This window comes from Schistocerca americana, chromosome 3 (genome assembly GCF_021461395.2).
Source record: "Schistocerca americana isolate TAMUIC-IGC-003095 chromosome 3, iqSchAmer2.1, whole genome shotgun sequence".
NCBI lineage: Eukaryota > Metazoa > Arthropoda > Insecta > Orthoptera > Acrididae > Schistocerca > Schistocerca americana.
In genome coordinates this window covers 805,102,651-805,119,700 of record NC_060121.1, presented here as the reverse complement: position 1 = coordinate 805,119,700, position 17,050 = coordinate 805,102,651, and the positions used below count along the sequence as shown (strand labels likewise).

The 17,050-nt window shown below is 41.0% G+C and overlaps 1 protein-coding gene across 1 annotated transcript in view; it reads right to left on the bottom strand.

The window, feature by feature from the left end:
• Window positions 1-17,050, bottom strand: part of LOC124607216 (ATP-binding cassette sub-family G member 1) — a 485,230-nt gene that overhangs the window by 400,571 nt on the left and 67,609 nt on the right. The window lies entirely within an intron of this gene.

Below are 17,050 nucleotides of genomic sequence, written 5' to 3'. Positions count from 1 at the left end.
TACAGTCTGGAACCGCGTGACTGCTACGGTCGCATGTTCGAATCCTGCCTCGGGCATGAATGTGTGTGATGCCCTTAGATTAGTTAGGTTTAAGTAGATCTAAAGTTCTATGGACTGATGACCTCAGAAGTTAAGTCCCATAGTAATCAGAGCCATTTGAACCATTTTGAGATTATCAGCTGGTAAATATTGTACACGAAGTACGCTCCGTTACCAATCGTAAGGTGACTTGTGAAGTGTAGATATTCACGTGGATGAATATACAATAGTAGAATGTATGACGTACAAAGAATTAAAAGTATCGCTACAAAGTAAAGAGTTATGGGAATGCAGCGGTTTGCACTCTTTATGCAAAGAGCTGTTATTTTTCCAAGTTCTTTACGAAGGGAAATCCTAGTAAGTAAACATTATACCTGTTAATAATATACTAACAGAGTAAAGCGGCAATGCATACTCCCTGGATTTCGCAGTGTGAAACTTTATGACACCTGAAACTGGGTACAAAAATTATGGTAATGACTGTCCCATTTTAAAATGTTTCTTGCGTGACGCCAGAATATTGGACCTAGGAGTGGCCTTTAAGACGATATTTGAGCAGACTGTTATAGACAGGTACCTAATGAAAATTGCAGCCATTGCGTGTCAACCAATTTTGACCGTGGGGTGATAATCAGTACAAGAAGGCAATTGTTTTAGCATATCGGAGATTACAGAAGAATTACATTCCGGAGTTCAACTGTGTCCAGGGTGGATCTTCACTGTCGCAGAGAAAATGTTTTCACGCTCATAAAACAATGCACAGGAACTCCACAAGTGTCTGACGTACGGATGTCACGTCGCCATCGTAGTGCCATACAGGGCGATAGAATCCCCGACGATATGAATGGTGACGGGGGGTGTGGCATATCGGGAACCCATTTCTGCTTGGAATGAAGGGAGATAAATGCGACGTACAGGTTAGTCCCCGGAGGAATGGTCAATATTCAGGGTTATGACGTGAACAATCATTTGAAACAGACGGCCTCATATGGGCATATGTCCGATTCCGAAAAGTTTCCGAATTAGAACACATTTAATGTATATCGTTAGTTAATTTCTGTATTATTCAGTTCATTGTCAGGCTTACACATACACACCTGTACAACAGTTAGTTAACATTAAAACATGCATTTTACAAGGTACCATTTGAGAAATGTGTACTTTTAACACATTCACCTCTAAGTATTTAGTTAATAAAACAGTCAGGATTGCAATAATCATTCATTTAAAAAAACGACCAGTTTAGGCTGGCCAACTTCAGATCTGACGCACTGCAGAGCTATAAAGAGAGCCCATTTGCTGAGGCATAAACGCTTGTTTTCCTCTCTATTTAACCCGCGGCAGATTACCCATCAACAGCAGTAAACGACTATGACTTCACGCAACCGTTCCGTGCACCGCCGGCTGTAGCCATATGGGTAAATGCAACGTTATTTTAACTCTTGTTGGACTTTTTTCGCAGACTATATTATTTTATGATTTCTCTATTTAATTTGGCACTCTTCCTCTCTTTACAGTGAGTTAGATCTGAAGATGGCCGGCATAAAGGTCGAAACCGGTCATCATTTTTAAATAAATGATTATTGCGATCTTGACTGTTTTATTAATTGATAGTTTATAATAGAGCCCTATCAAATCGCCAAACCATTTATTTAAAATTACCTCTAAGTATTGTCGTACACATCACATTATAGCTCTTTTACAGTTCACAATAGATTTCCGATTATCTCACCGTCAGCTTCAGCGCATCTGCGTGCTATTCAGAAAGCATGTATGTGCTGCTTGCCAGTATCTCTGCACGTTCCCTAATGAGGGCAGCAGTGTTCATGATGCTGCCAAGTAGTTCGTATCGTGTAATCATCTTTCGTTTGTACACCTCACACTTCATGCAACTCCATACACAAAAACCTAATGGCGCAAGGTCCGGCGATTTTGGTGGCCAGTTAACTGTACTACCGCTCCTAATCCAGCGATTAGAGTAAGTGCGGTTGAAATGATCCCTCACACGTCTGCTAAAATGTGGAGGGGCTCCGTCGTGTTGGAAGTACATTGCAGTCCACTTGGCTAAAGACACGTCCTGGAGGAGTTCAATAAACGAATTTTCCGAAGATGCAAATTATTTTGCCCCATCATTCGCTCTCCTAAAATGACTGGACCAACCAACATGTTATCGATCATGCCACACCAAATACTGAACGAAAAACGAATTTGGAAAAAGCAAATGCCGATCTGATTCTAACCAGTGACAAAATTCTAGTCATGTGGGATTGTTGCGAATGTGAAGATTGTGGACAGGCTGTATGTGAAATGGGTACATGTTCTGCGCATGTAATGCTTGCTATACCCGTATTCATGGGACACTGGACACGCGCAAAAAGTCATAATGTGGTGGTAGTATGATTCCGCTGCACCATTTCCAAAATATCGAAAAATGAGAACCTGTTCACGCAATATGTTAAGAACTCTGGTAAACACACTACGATCGGGAGTTCTATGCTTCGGAAAGTGCCGACGGTATCCTTCGACAGCAGCAGAAGCGCTATCATAGCAGAAACCGTAAACCTATATACCATTTCTGCATATTACCTGCATATTCTTCATTAGTGTAGATATGTGGTATTTTAGCCCGCGTGTGTACAAACACGGTTAACCGATGTTCCTCTCTGATGCACTCTCAAGTCTCGGCACTAGTACACTCACAACACACCGTGGACAATTGCGCATTCAACAGGTTAGTTTAGTGGTAAAAAGCTATGCAAATAGGTTGAAAGCAGCGAGGTACGTTGGGCTATAATAAAACGTCAGACGGGTGAGTGGGTAAGACACAAATGTGCGCGCCATTGGTCCAAAACAACAAATTCACATTAAATGTGCTCTACCTCGGAAACCATTCGGAATAGAGCATGAAGGCACTGTCGAAAAATACCGTCGGCACTTTCCGACTCATTGAATACCCGATCATAGTGTGTTTACCAGAGTTCTCAACGCATTGCGTAAACAGGTTTTCATTTTTGGACATTTTTGAAATGATGCAGCGTAATCCTACTACCAGCACATTATGACTTCCTGCACGTGTCAGTGTCCCACGAATACGTGTATAGCAAGCATTACATTTTGTCGCTGGTTAAATTCCGATCGGCCTTTGCTTTCATTAAAAATATTCACTGATGAAGGCACTTTTATACGGCATGGAATCAACAAACTATGTTTTTTTTTTTGCTTCAAATGAGCTTTCTATCATATCCCTGGATATTGACCATTCGTCTTGGGACACCGTGTTTATGTGCAATCCGGAAAATAAACTACAGAGGTTTCACACACACGCTTGCGCTCACATCCTCATACTGACGTAATAGTGCTTCGTAGGTAGATAGTAGAAAGCTGATAAACTGTGTAATCTCTCTTCTTTGTGAGGATAAGAATTTTTTGATATACTTCCTTTTAAAAGCGAAAGGAAATGCTCTCAGCAATATAATGAAGTTTCCAAATAAAGGAAGCCTGCAAAGATGGCGGAGACGAAAGCGGCACTCAGTGACAAAATGAATAATTAGTGTCTCACTACTATTCTCGAAGTGAGGTCTTTCATAGACATATTAAGTCTGTAGTGGTTATTAATTGTTTAATCCAGGTAATACAAAATATCTGTAATGTTGTGAGTGGCACTCAAGTGATTAGCGAGTCATTTTCGGACAATGTGAATACGAGCGATTGCGTAAGACAATATTTAGTATTCATATCGTTTGAAGATGGCTCACAAAGTAGATTGGATTTGGTCGTAACACTGAAAATACTTTGTGATCTGGATTAAACACAAAGAGATGGATTCAAATAAAACAGAGGAAAGCAACCTTATTCTGAGTACATAATAACTAAAACAATGAAGTCCTTACATCACTGTAGAAGACTATGAAAAAATTATTTTGATAGTTTGCTTTTTCCTTTTTGTAGAATTTTTTCTGACTTAGCGTCTTATCGCGTTGGTACAAGGATGATTAATGGGTATGGGCTGTTCATTGTTGAAGGAGCTGTAAAACTCCCTTGTGCTTTCAATGCAGAAATATCTTCGTTTGATGTAACAAGACTGTGGAGTTAACATATTGCTTTTTACACATACGAGTTCAGTGATTAGCGCTGCGGTATTACATTCTGATAAAGCTGCCTTAACTACCTGTGGAACTGATGACAACCAATCAAACTGAATATTACTGCGATACCGATGGTCGGTGTGACAACGACATTAACTGTTATGCATCACAGAAATGCCACAGGAATCTAGTATTAATAGAACGCTTAATTAAGGGGATCGTGCAGAACTATCGAATTTAAACGCGGTTTGTGTTTTCAGAAAACAAGTCGTTCTCTTTACAGTGACGTGTTGTTTTCTGGGTACCTCCATCAGAGCCGAGAAGCAGCACTAGTCATTGTTTTTGCGTTCACCTTCCTTGACAAACATTTAGTAGCCATTCGTCCTTTCTGAACAGCTAATGCCGGCCGGAGTGGCCTTGCGGTTCAAGGCGCTACAGTCTGGAGCCGCGCGGCCGCTGCGGTCGCAGGTTCGAATCCTGCCTCGGGCATGGATGTGTGTGATGTCCTTAGGTTAGTTAGGTTTAAGTAGTTCTGAGTTCTAGGGGACTGATGACCTCAGAAGCTAAGTCCCATAGTGCTCAGAGCCATTTCAACCATTTGAACAGCTAATGTTCTTTGCTCGTTCATTTTTGGATTAAATTAATGAGACTTATGAGATGCTGTGAGAAATTGAGAACTTTAATTATTCCATATTCTTCAAATAACTTACTGTCTCAAAAGGCTCATGGATGATCTTCGTTACAGACTGTCGACATTTACAATGAAAGACAATTCCATTTTCTACCTTGAGAGTGAATTTCCACGCTATCATGTGATTTCGGCGATGCGCGAAGTGTGGTTGTGGCATATGATATGGAAAACTTATTTACAATAAATAATAAGAAAAAACATTACTTTTAGAAATTTACATGCAACGAGGTCAAAAGTTAATTGGATTAGATCTGAACGACTATTTTATTTCTCACACGGTCTATTTACAGATTTTTCTTCTATACAATTCCTGTCAGATACTTGCCCAGCACGTTACATGTTTCTGTACCTAAGTTCAGAAAGAGTCGTCGAGTGCAATTTAAAAAAGCTAATCTTGAACATCTTACGGTGTAATTCATGGGTCTATACTTTCTCGGGTAAGAGTTTTGGGTACAGCTTCATCAAAATGACCTCCACAGAAAAAAAAATATATTTACAACTACAATGATCATGGGAATGGCAAAATATTATGTTCAGATACCGTTAAAATTATCATTTCAGTTTTGAGAGAGGAGAAATAAATCTATGGTAACTAAAAAGATTTGGTGAAAACGCGAAAAACAATGTGAGGACTGCCGAATGTCTTTTCAAGTCTCGTTCCTCGTGTGTTCAGTAAGCTATGAGCCACGCATCTTGCGCCAATCGTCATCCTATCATCAAAGTTTGTTAACTTGTGATATGCTGCCATGTGTGTAGCAGACCGCTCATATTTATAGCGTGTCTACATTTGCGCCATAAGCTGCATCTATACCCGCAACATTCTGACGTCATACATGGTACATATTCCAATTGGACAACCCTGCCCGAGTATTAATAAACGATGCTCTGATTACCTACCACTGCCTCCACTCGCTTCACAGCCGTGTAGTAATAGTAGAAAACCGTTCATAATTACAGCGAAGAGTTTCCACACAATCTCAAATAAAATAACGCTATTTTGGACAGTAGAAAGAATTCGTGTTCATATAACAGGGGATGTTTGATAGAAAAAATGTAATCAGAACGAAAGCTCGAAAGAATGAAGCCTAGTGAACACAATGAGAAACAACACACAACATTTACTCTAGGGCTGAAAAATCGTTTACATGACCAATCTAGGAGGCCAACGCTAAAGACAGAACCCTTCAACTTGTTGAGTAATTGGGAAACCAGGTAGTTGACCAGGACAATGACGTGAGTAGTAAGGAATCGAAAGTCTCCGCGTTCGGATGTCTTATCTTTATCATTTTCAAATGGTTCAGATGGTTCAAATGGCTCTGAGCACTATGGGACTTAACATCTGAGGTCATCAGTCGCCTAGAACTTAGAACTACTTAAACCTAACTAACCTAAGGACATCACACACATCCACGCCGGAAGCAGGAGTCGAACCTGCGACCGTAGCAGTCGCGCGGTTTCGGATTGTAGCGCCTAGAACCGCTAGGCCACAGCGGCCGGCTATCATTTTCACAGGCATTCCTGTTTCCTTGAAGCTATTGAGACAGGCAGGTAACTTAACTCTTCCGAATGTCACTTGTCGAATAAATATCTGTGTAATACGTGAACTAAAACCTAATTTTTTGATGACATGAATGATGTTGGAGTTCGTAATTCGTAATCATCTGTAATAAATGAACACAGCTAGTTAGTTCCATGTTTAGAAAGTTTAGAAAAATTATATATGTCTTGAATGATACTCATAGCAAAACCGACTGCAAAACGTTATGTGCTAACTAAAAAGAACGAGTAATTACTATATAAAACAGTTAAAACGTCTTTCTGTTAAGAAAAGAATTAACATAATTGCTAAGACGAAAAGTGTTCGTTAAATGCTATTGTAAATGAAGTACCTGAGTATATAATATATAAAGAGTTCGACTACGTAGAAAAATCTATTTTGTTCATGTAATACAGCTATTAAAAATTGATAACTGTTTGTAAATATCAAATCTGTTAACTTCCAGATGTTGTTATCTGTAGAGGATAATGATTAATTTCGTGAGTAGCATCATGCCACGACATTGCTGTAGTAGACGAATAGGAACAGGAAAAACAGCTAGTCAGCTGCATTACTGACCGGTCCTTGTTTTAGACTTCACAAATACTGTACTCACGGGGGAAAAAATATCCAATTACTTAAAGAAGACAAATTAAGAACATGTTGTTTACGTCCAATATTTTGGAGACGTGTAATTTTGCAATATCGTTTAATACTCGTACACAACGTGAAACGTGTTAGTGTCGAGATACGCATAAAATATTGAAACTACTTTTTTGTGTAAAATTAAATAATCTTAACCTGTAGTTGTTAAATGTTTCTGCATAATTTTTAAATCTGTGTATAAAATGACAGGGATCATGCTTTCTGTAAGGGTTTTATTAGTTAGTGCTGATTATATTAGATACATGAAAGTAATAGTGCGGTTATCGCAGCGTATGTTGCAAAAGGAGACACTTTACTCAGAGGATTTTTCGTATAAACAAAAATAGATTTCCAGAATTCCTGCGTCTACTTACCCACGTTAAAATGAACCTTTCTACTAAGCCGGGAGTACTTCGGGAAGAAGATCAAAATTTTTCAGTATCAAACGAAAGAGACTCCAATGACAATTCACCCTTCATACAAAAGAGATATTTGGAAATAAATGACGGTAATACGAGATATCTTTCGAAGTTCAGTTTAGAGTATCTGCTAAGCTCCTTTTTTTTAAATTGTAGTTAAAGAAGATCTCTGTGAGTTCATAACATAACCGTGAAAATTTAGTTCTCACACCACTTCGTTTTGATGGTGGCACCGAGGGGTACTTTCAGCATTTAACGTGTTGCCGCTTCGACAATGGGTATGAGGGATTCTAGCGTCTGACACTTGAAAGCAGTCAAATTAAATCAGATACTACGCGATCTTTGGCCGTGTTCTGTACATTAATTACAATGGTCATTTTGTCCCCTACAGGAAATGCTTGCCTTTGCTCAGTAACCTGGTGTTCGGTTTTACACATAGCTTTCTTAAGGACAGCGAGTAAGAATTATTTTCATTGCCGGGTCAGACGTGGCATTCAATTAAATATAATGTTACCGGCACTCCAGTGAATGCTGTTGCTGGTTAACTGGTGGTGGATTTGCCACACTCGTAAGCAGGCGTAAAAACCGGCTCTTGGCCTTCGTTCCACGTGACTGAGTCAATGTGAACGAGATAATCGAACGTTTCATCGTTTCTGCAAAACGTTAGGTAAACTGGTCCTGGCGTAGTTTCCAAAATCTGTCATCTGGTTCGCAACTGTATAACGTGAGTTGGAGGCAAATGGAAAGACGTTTACCGTGTTTCAGTTTGCAGGTCCGCAGCGCCTTCCGTCGAGTATAATTCCAGTACTTTCACAGCTGCTAGGAATATCAGTAATCGTGGAGGAAAACATTAATCTAAATGGCAGTTATTAAAACTATTTTGTTGGTCTTTTAGAGTCCCTGTTGATTTTCCATCCTGCATTTGTCTTCATTTACTGATGTTTCTTCAGGCGAAGATATTGTTTGTTCTCGAGGAAGGTTACGGACGTTTTTTTCCGTGCCTTCTACTTCAACAAATTGTGTCTTTCATCATATCGTCCTTGATAGAAAGTTACAGGCCACAAAAAAACTTCCTGATAAATGTCATGCAAATAATTCTTGGTCAAGAAGACCAAGCCTGCATACGATGTATGCACCTCTCACTCTTCCCATCATTAATTTACACTGCATGTCAGACACTGAATGTACGGCTGACGTCAATAGCTAACCTGTGTTGACTGCACTTTCAGGAGATCGCTATCATTTAAGTAAAGCCCAACTACATTACCACACCCCAAGGTAACGTCTATTCGCAGGCTGACAGAATATATCAAGATGCATCGTACCAGTGTGATTTTCCGTGCCATTAATACCGTCATAGCACGGTAGGGAAACAAATGTAGTGTAGGATTCCATAAGTATAGGAATTTATGTCTATATGACCTTAAAACTCTTACTGTGGCTATATTTCTGTTACCACCACTGATTAGATACATTATGAACAGGATCTAACGTTTAGAACATAGTACGGGAGTTATCCGTTTGGTGATCGCACGCCCACTACGCTATCACGATTTTATAGCCGTAGAGGCTCTCATATCGAGAGGTCAGATGAAAGCCCCTCCGGCGATGAAAAGAAATTAAAATTACGGAAAAGGGATGATTGTTCAAATTTTGACGAAATTTCTGTTAGGTTCTACGCTGAGTACGCAAATTCGCCACATTCTTTCACGGAGCGAGCAGCTGAAAGTGATTAGAAGTACAGGATGTTTCAAAACGAATATAAAGATTTAGGCTTTGTAGCAATTATTACGTTCAACTCAAACAGTTTTTCTTGCAAGCGTTCAATGTGAGCACCATTAGTCACTCACAGGCCGTAGGCCAAACCTTGTTCAGTGTGTCTGCAGAAATTGTTCCAATAATGCTGTTTCTAAAATCGAGTAGATCAGGGGTAGCGGAGGTGTATAACATGATCCTTTATCTCACGGCGTCAGATCGTGTGTCAACTTGGAGGTCATGCAAAACAAGCTCTGACATCCGGCCCCTTGCGGCCCGTCCAGCGTTGAGGTACAACGTGATTTAAGAATCACATACTGAGTTATACTAGTGAAGTGGCGCGCCATCTTGCCGCCGAATAAAGTTCTGTGGTTAATTGAGGAAAGAATTATAGTACTAGTGCATAGAGATAAGAGCACCAGTTATAGTTACTTCAGCGAAAAAGAAAGGCCTATAAACTTTCCACCTGGATATGGCAAAAAAAACATTCAACTTAGGGGAGTCTCGTTGCAGCTGTACCATGTCGTGGGGATTTGCTGACCACCAGATGCGCACATTATGTGTGTTCACATTTCCACTTACGTGAAGTGACGATTCATCACTAAAGACGACGATCTAGAAAGTCTTCAGCATCATGCAGTAACATTTCGTTTGCGAAGCAGCCACGAATCATAGTCTGTAGGCTAAAGATCTTGTAACAACTGCAAACGATATGGACGTAGCCCACAAAGACGCCACCGGAATTACTGACTCACGACCAACCTTTCCAACAGGTTTTTGTAAAAGACTCACACTCATTAATCACGTTCCTCAGTCACTCTTGGTCTCCCATAATTTCCCTTTACACGCAAGTGTACAAGCAAAACTGAGTTGTTCTATCATTTGTTTATTTGTAATTATAAGTTGAATGTAATAAATGCTACAAAGCCTTAAAACCTTATATTCATTTTGAAACACCCTGCATGTGTAATTTATTGCAGTTTATAAGAAAAATGAAAGATTCTCCATACTACATACCAATGTCTTTAACGACTGTGTTGCAGGATAATAAAATATATTTTGTATTAATTTTTTTTTTTTTTTTTTTTTGTGATCAGTCTTCAGACTGGTTTCATGCGGCCCGCAACGAATTCCTCTCCTGTGCCAACCTCTTCATCTAAGAGTAGCATTTGCAACCTGCATCCTCAATTATTTGCTGTATGTATTCCAATCTCTGTCTTACCCTACAGTTTTTGCCCTCTACAGTTCCCTCTAGTACCATGGAAATCATTCCCTCATGTCTTAACAGATGTCCTATCATCCTGTCTCTTCTCCTTATTAGTGATTTCCACTTGTTCCTTTCCTCTCCGACTATGTGCAGAACCTCCTTATTCCTTACCTTATCAGTTCACCTAATTTTCAACATTCGTCTATAACACCACACCTCAACTGCTTCGATTCTCTTCTGTTCCGGTTTTCCCACAGTCCTTGTTTCACTACATTACAATGCTGTACTCCAGATGCACATTCTCAGAAATTTCTTCCCCAAATTAAGGTCTATATTTGATATTAGTTAACTTCTCTTGGCCAGGAATGCCATTTTTGCCATTGCTAGTCTTCTTTAGATGTCCTCCTTGCTCCGTCCGTTACTGGTTATTTTACTGACTAGGTAGCAGAATTTCTTAACTTCATCTACTTCGTGACCATAAATCCTGATGTTAAGTTTCTCGATGTTCTCATTTCTACTACTTCTCAATATTTCGTCTTTCTTCGATTTACTCTTAATCCATACTGTGTACTCACTAGACTGTTCATTCCGTTCAGCAGATCATGTAATTCTTCATCACTTTCACTCAGAATGGCAATGTCATCAGCGAATAGTGTCACTGATATCCTTTCACCTTGAATGTTAATTCCACTCCTGAACCTTTCTTTTATTTCCATCATTGCTTCCTCGATGTACTGATTGAAGAGTAGGGGCGAAAGGCTACAGCCTTGTCTTACACCCTTCTTAATACGAGCACTTCGTTCTTGATCGTCCACTATTATTATTCCCTCTTGGCTGTTCTACATATTGTATACGACCCGTCTCTCCCTATAGCTTACCCCTACTTTTTTCAGGGTTTCGAACATCTAGCACCATTATACATTGTCGAAAGCTTTTTCCAGGTCGACAAATCCTATGAAAGTGTCATGATTTTCCTTTAGCCTTGCTTCCATTACTAGGCCTAACGTCAGAATTGCCTCTCTCGTCCCTTTACTTTTCCTAAAGCCAAACTGATCGTCACCTAGCGCATTATCAATTTTATTTTCCATTCTTCTGTATATTATTCTTGTAAGCAACTTGGATGCATCACCTGTTAAGCTGATTGTACGATAATTTTCGCACTTGTCAGCTCTTGCCGTCTTCGAAATTGTGCGGATGATGCTTCTCCGAAAGTCAGATGGTATGTCGCCAGACTCATACATTCTACACACCAACGTGAATAGCCGTTTTGTTGTCACTTCCCCCAATGATTTTAGAATTTATTTAGAGAGCAAAAATCAACACTGATAGTGAGTAATTCATCTTGTCTCCCCCGTTTCTCACCTCCCTCTGCCCACCTTCTGTCCAAGTGGTTCGTGAACTCCCAAACTATCCCCTTTCACTTAAATAATAAATAAGTATATGTGTCAATATTATTAAAATGGAGTAATACACCTATTAGAAACAACAAATGACGACAATATTTCTAGAACAAGTGAGTACCTGATCTGGCGGTTTAATTGGTAACACTATGTAAGTAGACTGTTTAGTTTTCTTATTGGTAACGCCACGTAGCACTCTGTATGAAAATCACTGGCTGTGCTGTGTGTAGTCTGTGGCTAGTTTGCATTGTTGTCTGCCATTGTAGTGTTGGGCAGCTGGATGTTAACAGCGCGTAGCGTTGCGCAGTTGGAGGTGAGCCGCCAGCAGTGGTGGATGTGGGGACAGAGATGGCGGAGTTTTGAAATTTATAAGACTGGATGTCATGAACTGCTATATATATTATGACTTTTGAACACTAGTAAGGTAAATACATTGTTTGTTCTCTATCAAAATCTTTCTTTTCCTAACTATGCCTATCAGTAGTTAGTGCCTTCCATAGTTTGAATCTTTTATTTAGCTGGCAGTAGTGTCGCTTGCTGTATTGCAGTAGTACGAGTAACGAAGATTTTTGTGAGGTAAGTGATTTGTGAAAAGTATAGGTTAATGTTAGTCAGGGCCATTCTTTTGTAGGGATTATTGAAAGTCAGACTGCATTGCGCTAAAAAATATTGTGTGTCAGTTTAAACACAGTCACGTATAATTCTTCTAAGGGGACGTTTCATATGTCGACCCTTAGCCGAGGATACCTCACTGGAATCTTATGATTTTTTTCTTGTAGTTTGTGTAATTAGTGTAGCTTTTGTTTATTGCTAGCGCGTAATTATAAAGAGAATTTCCTTTGTAGTTGTAGTTTTTCATTGTTGTACAGTAAAACAGTTGTGGCATGCATGTACACTCCTGGAAATTGAAATAAGAACACCGTGAATTCATTGTCCCAGGAAGGGGAAATTTTATTGACACATTCCTGGGGTCAGATACATCACATGATCACACTGACAAACCCACAGGCACATAGACACAGGCAACAGAGCACGCACAATGTCGGCACTAGTACAGTGTATATCCACCTTTCGCAGCAATGCAGGCTGCTATTCTCCCATGGAGACGATCGTAGAGATGCTGGATGTAGTCCTGTGGAACGGCTTGCCATGCCATTTCCACCTGGCGCCTCAGTTGGACCAGCGTTCGTGCTGGACGTGCAGACCGCGTGAGATGACGCTTCATCCAGTCCCAAACATGCTCAATGGGGGACAGATCCGGAGATCTTGCTGGCCAGGGTAGTTGACTTACACCTTCTAGAGCACGTTGGGTGGCACGGGATACATGCGGACGTGCATTGTCCTGTTGGAACAGCAAGTTCCCTTGCCGGTCTAGGAATGGTAGAACGATGGGTTCGATGACGGTTTGGATGTACCGTGCTCTATTCAGTGTCCCCTCGACGATCACCAGTGGTGTACGGCCAGTGTAGGAGATCGCTCCCCACACCATGATGCCGAGTGTTGGCCCTGTGTGCCTCGGTCGTATGCAGTCCTGATTGTGGCACTCACCTGCACGGCGCCAAACACGCATACGACCATCATTGGCACCAAGACAGAAGCGACTCTCATCGCTGAAGACGACACGTCTCCATTCGTCCCTCCATTCACGCCTGTCGCGACACCACTGGAGGTGGGCTGCACGATGTTGGGGCGTGAGCGGAAGACGGCCTAACGGTGTGCGATACCGTATCCCAGCTTCATGGAGACGGTTGCGAATGGTCCTCGCCGATACCCCAGGAGCAACAGTGTCCCTAATTTGCTGGGAAGTGGCGGTGCGGTCCCCTACGGCACTGCGTAGGATCCTACGGTCTTGGCGTGCAACCTTGCGTCGCTGCGGTCCGGTCCCAGGTCGACGGGCACGTGCACCTTCCGCCGACCACTGGCGACAACATCGATGTACTGTGGAGACCTCACGCCCCACGTGTTGAGCAATTCGGCGGTACGTCCACCCGGCCTCCCGCATGCCCACTATACGCCCTCGCTCAAAGTCTGTCAACTGCACATACGGTTCACGTCCACGCTGTCGCGGCATGCTACCAGTGTTAAAGACTGCGATGGAGCTCCGTATGCCACGGCAAACTGGCTGACACTGACGGCGGCGGTGCACAAATGCTGCGCAGCTAGCGCCATTCGACGGCCAACACCGCGGTTCTTGGTGTGTCCGCTGTGCCGTGCGTGTGATCATTGCTTGTACAGCCCTCTCGCAGAGTCCGGAGCAAGTATGGTGGGTCTGACACACCGGTGTCAATGTGTTCTTTTTTCCATTTCCAGGAGTGTAGATTTGCAGCAAGTATTTCGCAGCTGCGCTTGCAATTAACGAGATATTATTTTCAATGTTATGTTAATGTGTTTTCTTATTTTGCTCTTCAAATTGTGTTTTTCGGTGTTGTCGTGTGAAATTTGTGACAATAATGGCGTGTGAAAAACGTAATACTAGGCTCCAAAGTAAACAGAGAAATGACAGTGAAGACGAAAGCAGTGTGTTAGCGCCACCATGTAATGAATTAACTAATGTTCAAAGTAATAATTTGGTAATTGTGCATAGGGAAATGGAGCGGGCTGCTAACAATGAGACAGTGAAACAATTAGTGAACAGGGAAGCATTATCGATCGGTCGGTCGGCAACAGCTTGCCTCAGGAATCCGAAATGACAGGACACAATCTTGCAAATACTGTAGATTCAGGTTTTGGGTCCTCACAAATTTAGCATTGGAGGGCAGCGTGGAGGGTAAAAATCGTAGAGGGAGACCAAGAGATCAATACACTAAGCAGATTCAGAAGGATGTAGGTTGCAGTAGGTACTGGGAGATGAAGAAGCTTGCACAGGATAGAGTAGCATGGAGAGCTGCATCAAACCAGTCTCAGGACTGAAGACCACAACAACAACCGTTTTCTCAAATAAGTCAAGACACATTTCCTGCTTGTCAAAATGTGAATGTTGCCGGTGCAAATTCACTGCCGAAAAGCACTGAGGAACATGTTTCAGACACCAGTGCATTGTTATTACAATTAATGCAACAAATGGGACAAAAGCTTCAAAAGTTAGACACAATGTAACAAAATCAGAGACAAACACAGCAAAAGCTTCAAAAGTTAGACACAATGGAACAAAATCAGAGACAAACACAGCAACAGTTACACACAATGGAACAAAATCAGATACAAACACAGCAAAAGCTTCAAAAGTTAGACACCACACTTGAACAAACACGTGAAGATTTAACTACTGAGTTACATAACATTGAATCGAAATGTCAAAAAGTCTGTAATGACGTAAAAACACAAATTTGTGAGCATTTTCAACCTATTTTTTCGCGGCATGAAAATGCATTACAGAATCACGAAGCAGCCATAAAAGAACTGCAAACTATTGTTCATGAAAATCATGAGACCTTGCAAGCTAAAATTGACTCAGTTGCATCTACCGATTCGGTTACACAACTTGCAAAAACTCAAGAAAACTTAAAGGACACAGTAGATACTCTGAAAATTGGTTCAGAAGGACACATGGAGGAAATTAGTTCATTATCAGAGAAAGTAGTTGAACTTTCGGATCAGCTAAATAATTTATCTACGAAGGTAGATGATAATCTGAATGACACAGAACCGGTAGTCTTTAATGACACAGAAGAGTGCGAACAAACTAGGAAATTGAAACAAAATCTGAATCAAATTAGTACGCAACACCAAAGAGAAATCTGGGAAGTACAAGATCAGCTGACACAGGTAATACAAGAATTATATATTTCAGAGGACACTCGCGCTCCAATACGGCAAGAGGGACATAGAAATACGGAACAGCCACAAAATAACAACACAGGGCACTTCGGAAATTATGAAAGAAATTGGCAAGGTACACCGAATTTTGAGGTGGAGCCGCCGAAACGACGTAACAATGACCGACATGCGACTCGCCGACATGATGATTTTGACTATAAGCTGTTCATTACTACACGTAAATTCAAAACATTTAAGAATTCTGGCAACGACATTCATCCACAAGCGTGGCTTCATCAATTCTCTCATCCGCCCAACTGGTCATTAGAACACAGATTAGAATTTATGTGTGGCTACTTAGAGAATGAACCAACTGTAAGAATGCGATCGGTCATTCACGATTGCCACAGAATTTTACCATGCCTTCCTCTCAGAATATTGGTCTCAAGCCACACAAGACCGAGTAAAACATGGCATCATAATGATGAAACATTTCGAACAATCTGAATTTTCCTGTCTTGTGAAATATTTTGAAGGCATGTTGCACAAGAATCAGTACCTGTCAAACCCATACAGCCCCTCAGAACTCATCCGCATTTGCTTAATCAAATTACCTGAACATTTACGGCATATTATTTTAGCAGGACGTTGCAAAGACGACATTGAAGCTTTTCAGGGACTCTTACAAGAATTAGAAATTGACACTGACAATCGCAGAACGCGAAAACAGGAACACAACAATTACAGGCCACATCCGTCGCAATTCCGTGATGAAAGAAATAATAACTGGACACGACAAGGCTATTCTCACAACGCCAATCATGACCAAAACTGACACCACCCATAGGACAACCACTGGCAGAGTAATAATAGTTACAGAGAAAGATCGCTTTTCTGTAGTAATGAATATGACAGAGATTACCATAGAAACAGACAATATGGGAACAAAAACAATTATTATCAAGGGAGACAGAATAACTTCAGACGCAACAGTTCAGGGCGCAGTTACGATTCCGGGAGAAATTCTCCACCACATGACCGACAAACAAGAAACTATGTAAACTACCGACAAAACGACAGACCTGAATTCCATCAGAACTGGCGGGATTCAAACAGAGCAGGGCACTCTCGACAAGGTGAATTCGTAGAAGTTAGATCTCCAAATCCCAGTAACAACGCGCGGCAACAAAGAGACAGACAATGACTCGCACCGCAGGCAGACACGTGCGCCGGCTGGCTCCGAGAAAAATAACGTAGACGCTAAACTTGAGAAAAATTTTAGCATTCCTTATCGACGTATACCACATGATAACTGCGTTGAAGTTGAAACTCTGTGTACTAGGAAGAGTAAAGGTTTACACCATATTTCACATGTAAAACCGTTTATTGAGAGATAATCTGCTTTTTAACTTAGTCTTTGCTATAAAATTTTTCACTTCACGTTACTAGTACTCTTTTTCAATCTTAGAAACTGTTAACCTGCAACGATGTTTTAAAGTTAACTATCCAGTCAAGA